This window comes from Cinclus cinclus, chromosome 6 (assembly GCF_963662255.1).
Source record: "Cinclus cinclus chromosome 6, bCinCin1.1, whole genome shotgun sequence".
Classification (NCBI taxonomy): Eukaryota; Metazoa; Chordata; class Aves; order Passeriformes; family Cinclidae; genus Cinclus; species Cinclus cinclus.
The window spans coordinates 49,750,623-49,767,081 of NC_085051.1; positions in this window are offsets into that span (position 1 = coordinate 49,750,623).

Sequence of the window (16,459 nt, forward strand, 5' to 3'; positions counted from 1 at the left end):
TTTTATGACTACTTAATGTCTCTATATATCTGGACAAAGATGATAATTTGATCACCTGGTTTCCCAATTTCAAATTTCTCAAATGCTTTCTCCTACATTCATCAAAGCACACAAGTAGAAACTAGATGCTGTCTCAGTATCCTGTTTTGGTTTTTGCTTTTGTTTTGTTTGGCTTGTTTTTTTTTTTTACTTTCATTTTAACATTGTTAACTACCTACAACCGAAAAAAATAAAAAATCTTCTGCAAGAAATCAGGGCTAGAATTTCCTAAATTCATGAGGTTTTGTCTTCAGCAGTAGGATATATAGGAGAGTAGATATGTGTGCTGCTTCAGATAGATTTCATGTTCTACCCTTCCACTGCTGGCTCTGCTTTAATTATTCCCCAGGTTCCTTAGTTTGGGTCTCTTTCATGCTGCTTTGGGAGGACCTCAAAGAAAAGAAATGTTCTTTCCTCTTCAAGTACAGATGAAGGGGAATGGGACAGCCTGCATTTCTAAGAAACAAGAAACTCCACAGGAGACAGACTGAATACTTTTCTTCTAGGTTGACCAACCCGTGCTTCAAGACACAGGTTATCCAGGGTGACTTCAGTAGGATGTGCTAGTTTACAATAATAAATGCTGCATTTTCTGGGCAATAGACAGGTATTATTCTTTGGGATTATTTTCGATTACCCTATCTGAAGCTTGACTCTCTTAGATGTAGGAAAGATAGGTAATAAATCTTAATTGTTTTCTATTTCATCATTCCCGCGTAGTAATCCTTTAATCATGTAAATCAACTCTCAATTTCCTTCTGCACCGGACACCGATTTGCCCTCAAATGCAGTGTCCAGACACAGAAACACTGATCACTATTTTTTGACTCTTGTCATGCCCACAGAGCCGTCCTTTCTTGGTCCCCTTAATGACATATATGTGTGGCTTCCCATGTCCCACTCTCACGCATTAAAAATTCTGTACTAGCAGGCAAAGTGCCATCCATCCTCTGGCCTGGACCACTAAAGAATATCTCATCTTGTTTTAAAAATGTTAAAATCTATGTCATATTAAACAGTGGATAAAGGAAAAAAACATTTCAAATCAAAGGCACACCTTAAAATTTTTTTCAGTCCATCTTCCTCGAGTTGCTTAATTATTTTAGTGTGAATTTCAATTGTGCCATAAGTGGCATTCAAATGGATTTATTATAATATGAACAAAATTAGAATCACATCCCAGCTCTGAGAAAGAAATATCTTAGTAAAACACAAATGACAGAAAATTTTAACAGCTCACAAATTGTTCCTGAATTAGATCTTGTTTATGATACCAATAATAAAAGTAAATTATTTATCAACATTTATTAAATCCTCATGGTTCCCATCACCTGACTTTCACATACACAGTTACCATGTGGAATCTGTTACCATATTCTGTTTCCTTTTCTCACTTAAAATACCACCCAATTTGTTCATACCTCCCTAAAATATAATGGAAGTATAATCACAGGCTATTAAAAATAATAAGAATCTCACTTATAGTTAATTTATATCCACACCTTTTTTTTTCCATTTTTTCCTTTTTACCTGCCATATCAATAGCAGTGTAGGCACATTGCTTTGTCAGCTGTCATGATTGTACACACCACTTGGACAATCCATTCCCATTCTAGCTACAGTGTTATTTTTGCACATTTTTACAAGGCCTTTTAATATATAACCAGGGCAATGAGACCAGCATATGACTTAAGTAGAATAGCAAGTATCTTTCCCAAAGTATAGTATCTTTCAGTTGTCATTAAAAAAAAAAAATAACAAAACAAAAACAACACATTTCTTTTCTTTTTCATCTGGGATTATGTGACAAAATGATCTCCTGCATCTAATCAATTATTTTTCTTTTGTAACTTTTGAAGTTTTCTGCAGAACTATTTGCAAGTGTAACAGGAAGATCCTTTAGAGATAATCTGGTGATTATTACAAATTCAACCTTGGATACTGTAGGCATTAAAAGATGAAAATTGCCTGTAGTCCACTGTTGTACAAAAAAATCTTTACCTCTGGACACTTGTCCTGAGATGATAAAGCAAACCAGAGATATACTTAGAATCATTTTGACAGTTCATAAAATTAAGCAGGTATTAGGGATTCTCTCAGAAATAAATAAATAAGAAATATAGTGCCACAGGGCCCAAACAACATTAATCACATCTCCTTGCAACAGGTATTACTGCAATCCACTTTTGGGAAGAAAAAGAAGTTATATAATTATTTCTGGCATGTATTTAGCACTGATGATTCCAATTTAAAAATCTGAGCAAGTTCCATTTGATACAAATATGTATGATGCATACACATACATGACTGATGTTTAAACTACTGATCCACTTTAAGTTTATACAGTTATAGGTTCCTATAAAATTGTTGTATATTTGTGTATTCTATTTTCTTCTCAATTTTATGGATTAGCCCTGATAATATAACACTTGAACATATGCTTAACTTTACATAATGAGAATGTCTTGCTGATTTTAGGATAACTTTCGATCTACATGAATATAAGCAAAAGTCTCAGAGTCTACTGGGAATCTAATCTGTGGTGCCAGTCATTTGAAACACACATCTAATAAGAAAAGAATTGAAATAACTGCAGCAGACATAGATGACTTTGTTTCCTGCTGTGTTGAAGGCAGGTAAGCAGCAAACATGGCTAAAATGAATTCATAGCAAAAAAATGTGCAGCTGCACATAAATTCATTTGGGGTGAGCATGGAGTTTTACACTCACCCTCTCAAAATTCCCCACCCACTTCACAGGGTTTTTAGTACAGTTAAAAGTATTTCCTTTTCTTTTTCAAAACCAAAAGGCAACATTGAGATACTAAGCAACTGTGATAGTCTGCTTATGAGAGTGCATAAACTTTCCTTTCTGGATAAAAAAACCCTTTATTTTAATGCATTTTCACAGAGTTTGTAATTAAATTTTCACTGCATTAGATTAGTATAATCTTTCATTATATTTGGAAAATATTAAAGTTAATTTAATGTTTTCTAACAAACTAAAACTCAAAAATAGAACTAGCTGCATTGCATTAAAAATATAATTAAAAGCATGGAAATTATTTTCAAGTTTGAATATATGTTCAAATTTTAGTTACTGAGTTTTAGCACTGAATTTTAAACATATTTTTTTAATGATGTAAATACTTTTTTTGTAATTGATGTTAACAAATTTCCTAACTCAAAATAGAAACAATAATCATTCTTTACATAGTACAGTTTAGGCATTTGAATTATAATTAACTTCCATCTTTAAAAAATTCTTCTGAAAATTATTTCTCATCCCACTTTACTCCAGAATGCTGACTGGAACTAGAATAATACATCACACAAATGTTGATTTAAATATTTAAACAAATTCACTTACTTTGGATTTACATCCCCTTTGGGCTCTACTTTCCATGAACACTCTGATAAAAAAACTTACTGTAAGGAGGATCTGCTGGGATGACAAATTATAAACAAAAATTGAAGAATACATGTGGGATATGAATTTTTGAATTCTAATCATCAATTGTTGCACTAGCAATTAAAGCTGACTGGAGGACAATAATTCCGTACTACATTAATTTTCAAGACTTCATGTCTTCGTGTCCAGTTTTGTTTGATTTGGTTTTGTTTCTTTTCCTGAAGAAAATGGTGAAAGTGACCACACATGTAAATGTATGTCTGTGTAACAGCCAGGGACACTAAAAGACCCAGACTGAAGCCTTTTTTCTCAACCTGAGTCACAAATTGCTAATTCTCACTACTGATTTGTAGATGAGATTACTCAGAATTAGCTAGAGGAGGAACACAATCCTGGGCTTTTTGTGTCCAAGGCCACTGTTAAACCACAGAGTTGCCAGCAGAGCCAAAAAGTCTGATTTGCTCCTTCTCATTCTCCAAAATATTTCCATTCAGACAAATTATGAATGTAGTTTTCAGAGCTAAAGGGGCTGAGATAAACTTCTCCTGTCCAACGTGGGGACATTCAATAATCACCACTCCCGAAGTGAGGTTGGGTTCCTGCCCCCTCTCCGTTTGCAGGGGGATGTCCTGCAGTGGGATTCAGCCTGCACAATTGGCCGGGCCCCCGACGTGCCTGGACATCCCTACGGACTCCCAGTCACGCAGGGACACGCTGCCCATCCTGTTGCTTTGTTGATCATCCTGAAGGGCCAAGCATGGCTGTCCGTGTTGCAGCACTGCTTTGCTCTGGAGGAACGGGATTGAGAGGAGACGAAGGAATTCGATGCTACAGGGAAGGAGGCTGGCCTGAGCTCCACGTCGCTGTCAGCCACCTCCCGTCACTGTAGGAGCCAGGGCTTGCACACAGCAACCTCTGAGTTAACAAGCTTTGAGGACAGGCAAAGCAAGAGAAGTTTCATCTCTTCTCCCCACAATTTCCTCTGCCTGGGCTGGGTTCCCAGAACAAAGGGCTTTTCACCATAGCTTCATTGTGAGATGATACGTGGTGATGCAAATAGTACTGCTGTTTGTCACTCGCTGCACAGCCCCATCCAGATCATGATCATGTCATTCAGTTTCAATCCAACCAAGAAGAACTCACTCTTTCATGGGGCAATTTGTATATCTCTGACCCTAAATTCATGCAACACCTCATAAGTGCAATGTAAAGATCATGTTTGCAAACAGACTTTTCTTTAAAGGAATTAAAGGTGTGTAGTCATGTGTGCGTCAAACTTTTTTGGCTTCCATATATGTTAGGAGAGCCTTAAAAAGCTTCTGTTTGGGTTTTACCACTGGTTGGACAAGTAGCCATAGTGCCTTCAGCAAGCAGACCCTTGCTTTTGACAAAGCAGCTGGCACAAGTCTAAGTAACTTTAGCCAGAAATTACATCAATAGCAAGTTCTTCTCCTTATAGACAGCTGGAAAGTGAGCTTTGATTTATTTTTATTTTTGTCCTCGGGATAATGGTTTCTTACTTACTTATGTCATTGGTCAATAGCATAACAAATCCTTCATCATGAGAATGTGTGTATCACTTTTCAGCAAACCCTGGCCTTTTGAGGTGAAATGATATACTGCCACTTAGTTTCAAATTGACATCTCTCCTGGTTGCCAAGGCAAGTTAATTTGCAAATCAGCATTTTGCATGAAGCTTTTAAACCAATCCAGCTAGGCAATGGCTGCCAGTGTCTAAAGCACTTAAAATTACATTACTTTTTTAAAAAAATGCAGAAAGATCAGTTCTGTACATGGCCTGAGACTATGTTGCTGAATGAAGAGCAGATCTGGACTTAGAAAATTATAGCAAGGCTCCAGTCTGATTGGAAAAGAATGAAGAATATGCAGGTAATGACACTGGCAGACTTGAAATGAGAAATTTTAGTTTCACTGTTCTTCAGAAAAAGAAAATACACACCCGCTCATAATTAATTCACAAGCTGCCTGACTTAGATACCACAGAACAGTAACAAGTGACAGTTAGAGGAGGAGAAGGTAGTCACTGCAACTGGATTTACATTCAGCAAAGGCAGGGTTTTTTGAGCACAGAAGTAAACCTGAAAATGGCCTAAATATCAGATTTTTACATGAACACTGTCAAAGACTTGCAGACTTTCTGGCTCATATTTTGGTTTTTGAAAGCAGAGTCAAGAGAGAAGCATATTTTGAGGGAAGTGTTCTTTTTGGAAGATATTTTTCAGATGCAATTTCATCCATCTTTAAAAATGTCATTGTATTTTTGGACCTGTAGCTTGAAATCTATTAGGCACCAATGAAAAAAATTGGATGTGAAAAAAGAAAATAGGGGATATTTTAGAAGAGAGTCTGTTTATAAGAGAGGCAGTGTCTGGAGAGAAAAAAAAAGTTAAAAGAAAAAAGTACCACAAAGTTTGTAATGGACTAAATATATTACACCTATTTTGATTTCTTTATATTGGCTGTTTAAAACCTTATTTTAAAAAATTCCATTCTTTTTTTTCTATTTGGTAATTTAATTTTTTTTTATGTCAACACAGATGTGGCTTTATATTCAACTTCACTTACCACTAAGTATCTATCAGCTACATTCTACAAAGCTTACAGGCTATACATTAAAGTGATAGGACTCACACAAACATAAAAAGCCATCCAGTACCTCAATAAGTTACGAGCAAATTTACTTGCATGTTAGACATCTTGGTTGAACACTTGGCTGTGTAGAGTATCTGCAACAGAATTAAGGGAAAATTTCCCCTTCTATTGTTTCATTTGCTCTAGACAAATTTTCTTGAGGTAAGGTAGGGGGAGAACTTGCATCACAAGTGTCATAAACATCTGTCCACTTATTCTCCAGCACACATCTGGTAGAATTACACTGGGGTGTCAGTGTGAGCACAAGCAGGTACTGTAGAGCAGCTGACCCTCTGGATGTTCATAGACTAACATACGTCTTGATAAGTCTTACATTTGCCTGTAGGTTTGGTTTCTGCACATTCTTTCTTCACAGTTTTTCTGTTGTGTTTTTTTTTTTTTTGGGGGGGGGGGGATGGGGGTTGTGTGTGGGGCTGTTTTGGTTCTTTTTTGTTTGTTTTTTTGTTTTATTTAATGCAGAATTCTTTGCCAAATTAAATCCATAACTCAAGTGAGATGTAGAACATCATGAAGAGTGACTTGGATCACCTACAGGAAAGCAAATTAACATAAATACTGTAAAAAAGAGTAGAAATCGAAGAAAATTCAGGCCAGGCTGTTTTTCATGTGGACATTTTCCCTGTAATAAACATAATGCTAGTTGCACTAGCTGGCAAAAGACAAGGTTTGACACTGCTGTAAGTCCGTGGGTGCTCAGTCTTTATGTTGTACTGATGCACATGGTTGACATGTCAGGGGTATGTGGAAAGGAAACTGTCCAATCTCTCTGGGCCTAACAGTTTACAGACCTCAATGATATACTGTAAAGGTGGTGCTGTTGACTTCAAAAGCACTAAATCAAAGTGCTACCAGAAGGTGCTGACAGAATTAAGCAACCATGACTGAACAGAGAACAAAAGCTGTTCTGCATAGTTATCTCCTATTCAGACTTCCTAATATTTTATTTATACCCTTATTTGTCTTTTATGAAATTGCTTTAATTCTGAATGGACAATAGGTTTATAAAGCAATTAACAGTACAATCATAAAGGTCTTTAGTAATGTATGTAGTTCCAAAACTAAGCTTCATTAAGAAGAACTGTATTTGATATTAAGAAAATCTTATATTTTATCAGAAGAATGCAAGGGATTGTTGAATAGTAGTTGATTCATGTTAATCCCTATGTTTCATAAGTAACATCTGAAAAGGCCAAAACTAAAATGAGTTTGTTCTTTACAGCTCTTTTAAATTCTGTCAGGTAGAATTTCTTTCATTCATTCACAAGGAAAGGTGTCTCTTTGTGTCCAGCAGCTCAACAATTCTGGTGACTGATATTAGTGTGGATACAACCTAAAGGTATGAATATGAAATCCAAACTCTGTGAAAACCTTAATACAGAGCTTGGCAGTGTGACTCAATCGTGTTTATTTTCAGTATTCATGAACCTGAGGAAAGGATGAATTTTAGCTTGGACCTAGATTTTGTGGATTAGTGTTTATATGGATTAGTACATATGTGTGTCTACTTTGCTCTAGAGAAACAGATGAGGCTTATTTGGTATTTGTGTGAGTGCATAAACATTCCTTCAATCCAGAGTCCACATTTGTCTCTCATAGATAACAACTTTATCTTCATGGAGGAAATAATCTGAGGAGATCTTTCCTCACCAGTAGTCTGCTAAAAGTTACCCAGGCAACTGCAACTTTTACATGAAAACGAGAAACAGTGAGACACAAACTCCAGTCTGCTGAATGAAATTTAATGAAGATAAAAGGCTCACACTGTCTGCCTTGGTTGTTCCAGTGAAGATGTCAGCTGTCACTAGCAGATCCTGATGTACAGAATATTTGAAGCTGATTGTAAGGGCCAAGAGCAGAGCACAGAAACCTACTGCAGTACCAGTAACTGCATACTGATCCACTCAAACCAGGATTGGAAATTAAAGACATGGTAACACAGTGCATTGTTAAGTTGCTAGCAGTCTTCACTCCTGAATCCTTATTTGAAGCAGCATAAGCAGAATCAAACTGTGTCATCCCCTGAACAAAAATAGGAACCGCACACTCAACCTCACACCATCATCTACTGACCTGCCACAAGTAGATCACAGACTTTCCTCCTTTTTGTACAGCATTTGAGCCTTTCTCCCAGTCTGTCTTTTTAGGTGACAGCATGCAAAGAGGAGCTTAGCAGAATAGCAAGGGACAAATTCTGTTCCTCAGAGAAAATGAAAGCAGGACGCAAGACATTATGTCCTAGTCATAGTACAGCTGTGTCTGTTCTCACCCTGTGCCATTGCTTCTGTTCCACCACAATCAATTTTACCATCTAAAAAAGCTTTTGATATCAGCTTTTAATGTTATCTCTCTTTTGGCAATGAAAATGACTCAATTACCCTGGAGTTCCTGATAAGGTAAAATAAAAAAATAAAAAACCCCAAAAAACAACAATAACAACAACAACAAAAAAAAACACACCAACAACAAAACACCAATAGTTCCCAAAACCACCTGAAGTCAAAGAATTTGAAAATGACACCATGAGTGACATTCACAGAGTGTTTTTCTGCTCACAAGGAGTCCATGAGTTAATAAAAATACAGATATTAATAAGTGACACTGGTCTAGCAGAAACATACAGGTCACTCTATACCATTTCTCTTCCTGTCCAACTAGAAATGCCAATTACAGCCTCTCTACTTCATTGATGCTTTAGAGAATAAGTGGATGTGAGACTAATCCTCCTTCATAGTTGATATTTTTCTTTTTTTTTTTTTCTTGGGCAGTAAAGAGGGAGAACTATTGTCATTAGACCACTTTCCCTATCAGCTCATGATAAAGTTGAGATCTGCCACTCTACAGCAAGTGAATGAATTTCTGCAAGCAATGTCACCACCTCAAACAGGCAGAGCTAGTGGTCTGCAAAGGTGATTATTTGCATTGCTTGCCTAGTAGTTGACACTCTGAATGCAAAACTGCCTGACCTTTCTCAAGTCTCCCTAAGGTTTACAAAGTATAATATGATCCATTCTGACAAAACAGCAAGGGAAAACGCTAAAAAACTTATCAAGAAAAGTTCTTTGTGGGTCAAGGATGTGGTGCCCTGGTGTAATCACAGACAAGAACAAATCAACAGAACACATAGTTCTTGTAGGAAAAAAAGGATAATTGTCTATCATAATTAGCTAGACAACATGTACCTCTTCAACTCTGGACATTTCTCTCTTTCTTGTCTCATATCTCTATGCTATTCAGTGTGCTCTATTCCTCTTCACTGTGCCATCCTCTCCCAAGTTATTCTGTATGTGCTTTTATCCCTGTTCCCAATTTCCCATGCTCTACTGGCTCAGGTTTGAGTGGCAGGGAGGAATCTGTAAGCAGGTGTTGTGGAAGTGAAGCGTGCCATCCGGCCAGTACATTAGGTAAAGTAACGTTCCCCTGGGAACTCTAATGCTTACAACTGCATCAGCCCCAACTGTTTTTGCAAGAAGAGGAAGAGGCCAGTCCTGACCTCTTCTGACCAGATGTTTTAGAAATGCACCCATTTTTAGCATATATAATAGCTGTCAATTTATCAAAACTGTAATAAGTATTAAAAAAGCAGAGTCTTTAGTTACAGCCTAGTAGCAAAATGTAAAAGAAAACAGGGATATAGAAGAGATTAGGTTTGAGTGCATGGGACCATATTCAAAACTAGTTTAAGAAAATTTTCAGATATTCTGTATAATAGATATGGTGTGACTGGTTTAGACATGAATGCAGGGGTAAAAAGAATCATTTTCATAAGCCTATGCCAAAAATGTTCAGGAATCTGTACAGACTAGACAGAAGCAAAGAAGCAAGACAACTAATGTAAAAACTCATGCTGCAAGGAAAGCAATTGAGTTTATAGAATTTGAGGCTCATTTGGAAAACCTAAGCCTTCTGCTTTGAGCTGTGGAAGGAGGGAGTCCATATTCCACACACAAAAGGAAAAATTGTGTTCATATCCTTTTACCACTATCCCTGCAAATTGCTGAAATGGGAAAGAAACATTTACAAAAAGCATTTCTAAATGAGCAAATATTCTGTTTTCCTTCCTCCTCTTACCCCTGATTTATAGCCCACCAAGAACTCACCAATTTTCTTAAACTTTTTTTTAACAAATACCTTTTCCCAGCATAAATATATGAAAGCAATAATTTGTATTATAATTTTAAAGAGCTGGGATTTCATTCTGTTTCCAATGTCCCAAAGGGGTAAACACATTTCTTTTTTTTCTTTTGAGAATCAGTGGAATTAGAGGGAGCTTGCTCTCTAAGATGTGAGAACAGAATGGGGTGCTGAGGGGTTTTGATGGCTAAAGCTTCTGGATTCCTGAAGCACTTAGTCAGGCTTTTTCGTTCACAATTGTAAACAATAGCTTGCTGATAACCAAAATGCAAATAACCAGAATGCTGTGCTTAAAATTAGATTTTTTTTTTCCATACTGTGATGGTCTTGTTGAGCAATAAGGCTTTTTACACGAAATAGAAACACTGCAGTAATAGCAATATTTATTAATAGCAGCCATAAGGTAAAGGCTTACATTTAAAAATAAACTTTGTTCAGAATTATGATTCTATATTTTCTTTTTCTGACCAAATAGAAAGACAGATTTCATTTTTTCATCTGTGTTATTTGAAGGAAACATTTATTCTCACTGTATCTTTTGCAGTGTACAGTGCCTATCTGTGCATACAAAGCATCCCATATGGTTGAAGTAGGCTGGAGGGGTTGCTACAAACCATATTTTAAAAAGCAGATGTTACTAATCTTCTAAATATTACCCCCAAATGATGTCACTTGTGACTGACAATGGTTGAGCTCATCAATCCCTTCCAATGTCCTTTTGCATATAACATGTAAGGGAAAGAAAATCTAGACCAGAAAGCATGGCTCTGAAAGGGCAGAGCCCTTCACTATTGAAGTGTTAAGCAGAATGTCACTTCCTACAGCAAGAGGTATCAATATACTACAGGCAAAAAGGAAAAGCTTGCCTGCAAAGAGCCCGTTCAGGTATACTTTTAGGACAACTATTTCAGAGTCAGGCTGCAATGTGACAAGCTGAGGTTTTTAGCTCAAAGTGCCCTTCTGTGCCATGCAGTACGTAAAGGCAACTCTCTTTTACATTTACAAAAGACTTCTTAGCAGGTTTGCACATGAATTTAAGCAGGTGCTTCTGCATACAAAGCCAATGTCAGTTCCAAAGTTGGTTTTCAGTCAATGGCCCTTGAGAAGTGAGTAAACAAAAATGAAGGGTAGTACTGAACATTTTGACCACAAATGGCACAGAAATGGAATATCTGCTACTAATAATCCTGAAATAAATTTGATAGCATTTTATAAGCAAGGTTTAATTTTTCATGACAAAATTGTAGCGATTTATTTTTTCATTATCCTTATAATTCCCTCCCATTACAAACCCCAGAGACTAGCCACCAGTTCAGATGTGAGCTAGTGCCTTTTCTGAATTTCTAGAAAGTTGCACTCACAAAAACTTGGGTTGTATCATCATGAAGAATCAGTTAATGTACTAGTGGTTTATAGGTATGATGTATCTCAAGTCCAATTCCCTGCGCTCCCTTGAAGGCTCACTATAGGTCTTTCCCATCCTATTTTTTTCTGTTACCATCCTAATATTCTTCCTTACAGGTACTGTGCTTTGAGAACTCAGTCTCCTTCCTGTAAATTTCATGAAGATATTTGCATTAAAATTATTCTGCAAAAATGGTTCTCAGATATTAAGAATTATGTCCACAGTTTGAGAAGGGTTAAATAAGAGCACTTGCCTTAACATTATAGGTATAAAACTTTATATACCAGTCTGTGTTTTTCCTTTTTATTTTTTTTTAAATTATTTTTAACATCTTTATCAAAGGTTTCATTACCTGTTTAGTTACAAGGACTGCATGAAGTCCTAGTTCTCTGAAAATATGAGGAACTAAAAGCTTCTTCATTCCTAACTGGAACTTTTTTTGGCTAAAATGTCATCTAAATGCTCTATTACAACAATATTTGGCGGCCCATGCAATTATTTCTTCTCCCTGTTATTGCTTACACACATCTGTTTCTTTACAGCCAAGGACACAAACTCTTACAAAGGAACATGACAGAGACATTTCACCCTTCTGTACCTTTTCATTGCACAAACAAGATGTTTGGTTTGGAGGCAGATGTCTGGTTCTACAATTGAGGTTTCACTATTTTATATTTATATTTTTTATTTATCAAATAAAAAGCAATTGATATGCTTAAAATTTTCAGTAACGTCTAATCTCATGTGTAAGACTATAATGCAATTCTCTGCTCCACACTTACCTTGAAAATTTGTATTTTTGTCTTTCATAACATATATGAAATGTATTTACACTTTGCTAAGTCAGCTTGTTGTCAGCATGGACTTCAACCATTCCAAGCAGAAAATTAATAGAAGTTGGGGAAAACTTGTGTGACTGGCAACAGGCACACATGGTTAAATGTCAGCATTTTGGTATGTCATTTGCTGGTCAGACATTTCAGTGTACTGCCATCCAACAAACCTATGAGACATATTATCAAGGAATATATGCCAGCTTTTTTCCAGCAAACTGCTTGATGCCTGATGCCAAGTACTGGTGGGTGTATACCTTTTTATGCTGCCACTGCATTCAGCCTCCAGGGTGTTGCATGAAAGGATCACTGGATGTTAATGAATAACAAAATGTGTCATTTTCCCTTAGAATTTATCTATCATATACAGTGAAAAAGACATGTTTGTTTTCTTCTGCCTGTATTTACATGTGTGTCAAAATACATACTGTTAAACCTGGCCACATGCTTAGGAGGTATGTTGTCTTCTTAGTCTTTTTTTTTCATTATTACTATTGTACACCACCACACATCCCTTTTCACATAAAAAAAATAAGTACCCCGGTAAAATGAACTTGGACACAAAGATCTGTCTCTTCCTGGTTAGAGTAGCACCTTGTGTTTAAAACTGTAATTTCCACAGGCAATGAAAAGCTCTTAACCTATTTAAGTATATTGCCACTCATATATCAGCAACATATGATAGAAAATAAAATTGTGAGAAGCGTCATTAGAGATCCAAACCACAGCAGAATAAACAATATGACAAAGAAATTTGTGACTACCATGTAAAATAGGTATTAATGTTTGACATGATCAAATTCCCTTAATGACATACTGCTGTTGCCCAATTTATATATTGAAGAGTTCGGATCTGCAGATGATTTTTAAATAATTTTGAAGAAAACACATTCATTTTGGACACAAGCCAAAGCAACACGTGAAGGTCAATCACACAACCCACAAGCCAGTATCAGGCCATTGAAGTCTGACTGCACAAAACCATGGTGAAGCACTTTCTGATCAGCTAAAAAGTAAGCACAATTTCTAAAATTATAGAAAATAATAGTTGGAAAATTCTGTTTATTATAAGTATTTCCTTCAGTTCTTCTTGATACCTTCCTGACTTGAAGGTTTTATTTTCTCAGTATTTGCCCATAGGTTTCTCTCAGGCAAACCATGTTCAGAACATCAGGGTATGATAAAACAATCCAAATAAACATTCCAGTGCCACTTCTAATATTGTTTTGCCACTGTACAAAAAATTCAGTGTAACTCCTATATATGGGAAGAATAGTTGCAGCTATCAAATTGCATAACATAAAGGTAATTTTATTAGACAAACTAGCAACTGGAAAATACTATTTTTAATTTTATTTGAAAATTTTAAAGGTTTTATCTGATACTAATATTTTCACAGGCAATATGTGCTTCTTTCTAAATAAAAATATTTGGGTTTGAATGCATGCACAGTTTTAACAAAACTCAGTTCACTGTGGGTCTTAATTGTGTTTTTCAGCAAACTGATTTAAAGTTCCCTGGGGCACACATAGTGTAGGATTGTGACATATCACACCAGGTTAAGTAAAACTCAAAAAGTTATGTGAAATGACAGCGTGTAAAACACATGATTAACACACCCATTGGGAAACTTGGCTTTATGAAAAATGGTGCAACAGGGAAACGGGGCACTCTCTGGTAAATTGTCCTTTTAAAAATAGTAATTAAAAAAAAAAGACTCAAAAGTATAGTACTTTGTTAGCTTCTGTTTGATATCTACATCATTTACCTTTGGATAAAATGCCACTGTAAAAGACCAACACATATTTGTGGCCAATGCAGAAAGCAAGAAGTTGCATTCTCTTGGAAAATAATTGATTTTTTTGACAATTTAGAGTATGACTGTGATGAAGTACCTACAAAACGTCCATAAATTATAATTTTACTTCCTGAAATTATAGATTCATACTACACCTTTCTGCAAACGATATAAAGGTATCATATCATTTACCAACACAGGAACACCAGGTCTCTATTTCCTCCCTGTGTAAGAGTAACCATATCTTGTGTCCACATTTTCTGGACAGAGAGCACTGACTATTACAGACATGTCATGAGACAGGGTTATATCACACAGATTTCAGATTCCATTTACTCCCTCCTCTAGAATTTTAAAGAAGCTCCTAAAATTGCATTCCTCTGTGGTATGTCAACTCCAGTGTGGTGCTGGGTAGCACAACCATCGACCACTTTTCATTGATACACTTATTAAGAAAAAAAAGGTTTTTATATTTTTTAACAGTCTTTTGTAGCAGCAAACTGTGAGGTTATTTGGCATTTTTAAAAACTGACTTTCTACTGGAGGCTTCCCATCCTTTCCCTGCTCTTCCCATCAGGTTTGTATTGAATGGCTAATTTCAACTAGATTTAATAGAGTTTCAGAAATACTGTCTTTCTCTAAGGCTTGTCAAAATAGACACCTGGCAGTGGACAGAGATTTTTTGCATCCTTTCCCAGAGAAAACCTTAAATAACTCTCAAACCTTGTTAGACAAAAAAATCCACAGTGTCACTTAGCTTCAGTGCTCACCTGGCTTGGAAAGCAAATCCAGAATTCTTGTAACTACTTTTATTGTTAAGTGTCTGACAAAATATTAGTTGCCTAGTTTAGTACACATCTGCTCCTTGAAATGCAGTAGTAAATGGAAACACAAGAAGTCTGAGATGCTCAAAAGAATCACAAATGTGGGATCCTGTGTACCATGACCAAGTGCCAGAACCCAGCCAAGCCACGAGTGAGAACAGACAGATCATTTCCAACAAGGAGAAGCCAACAATCAGTGTCACCCTGCTTACTTTCATCATCATTTGTTTCAGCTTGTGCTGACAGACCTGAACAGCTCCCCAGCTCTGCCAGCTGCTGAGGGAGACAGATATCCTTACAACGAAGGAAATGTCTTGCTTGTGCTCCAGCCCTAATTCTGCAGTTGTCCTCTGAGCTCTTGGCCCTGAAGGTGATATGGGGAAAAACTTCTCTAGCCACTGACCTTCCTGAGCACAGTTACCACAGACACTATGGGCTCTGCAAAGCTTCAGGAAAAAAGATCTATGTTTACTGGAAGCAGGAGTGGATGGAGCTGGGCACTGAGGGGCTGAGGGGCTCTGTGTGAATCACTTGCCCATGATATGCTCCAGGGTGAGGTAAATCAAGCAGAATTATTGCAAACTTTACAGCTCCCTTATCCATTCTGGTACATTCTGATTAGCAAAGTAAAGTAAAGCACAATACTCAAATGTTGGTATTTAGGCAGAAGACAAAACCTTATCAGTCCATAGAAAGAGGAAAGTGTTAGATGTTGGATGCATCTAGTAACAAATCTGGTACACCTTAAAAATGATCTAGTTTTCAATTCTGTACTTTTTGAAATTAAGGACTAATTAAAACTTGAGATACTGGCACCTACAATTCCCAGCATCTTGTCCTGTTTTGGTTGAGTTTCAGAATCAGAAATATTAGATTTTAAGGATGACATTTGACTAAGGCATTATTCACTAATAGGGTGAGTTTTCTACAATCTATACAGATAGTATAGATTCAATTAAGGACAATTGAAGGGTGAGTGAGTATCCTTACAGTGGGATCACTGGGGATCAAGAGCCACAAAGAGAACCATTTGTGCAGAATTCCCATTGTTTTGTTAAAGGTTTTGTGGTCTGACCCGAAGCATCAGACTAGTTTGAACTGAAATATTAGATCATGCTGAATTATTTTTAACATATTCAGAGGTCAAAAAGGAAATATTTCCCTCTCTCCTTCGAGGAAAAATAAAGCATATGTCCTGTTCCCATCTTCCCACAAGAACAATGAGTGGCTTAAAAATCAAATGTTGCTAATGTTCAAGCTGTTGATTGTGATGTGTAAAATTTAAAAGGTTTCCCTGCCTTAAGTAGAGTCTGCCAAAACTAGATTATCCCTTAGAACAATAATA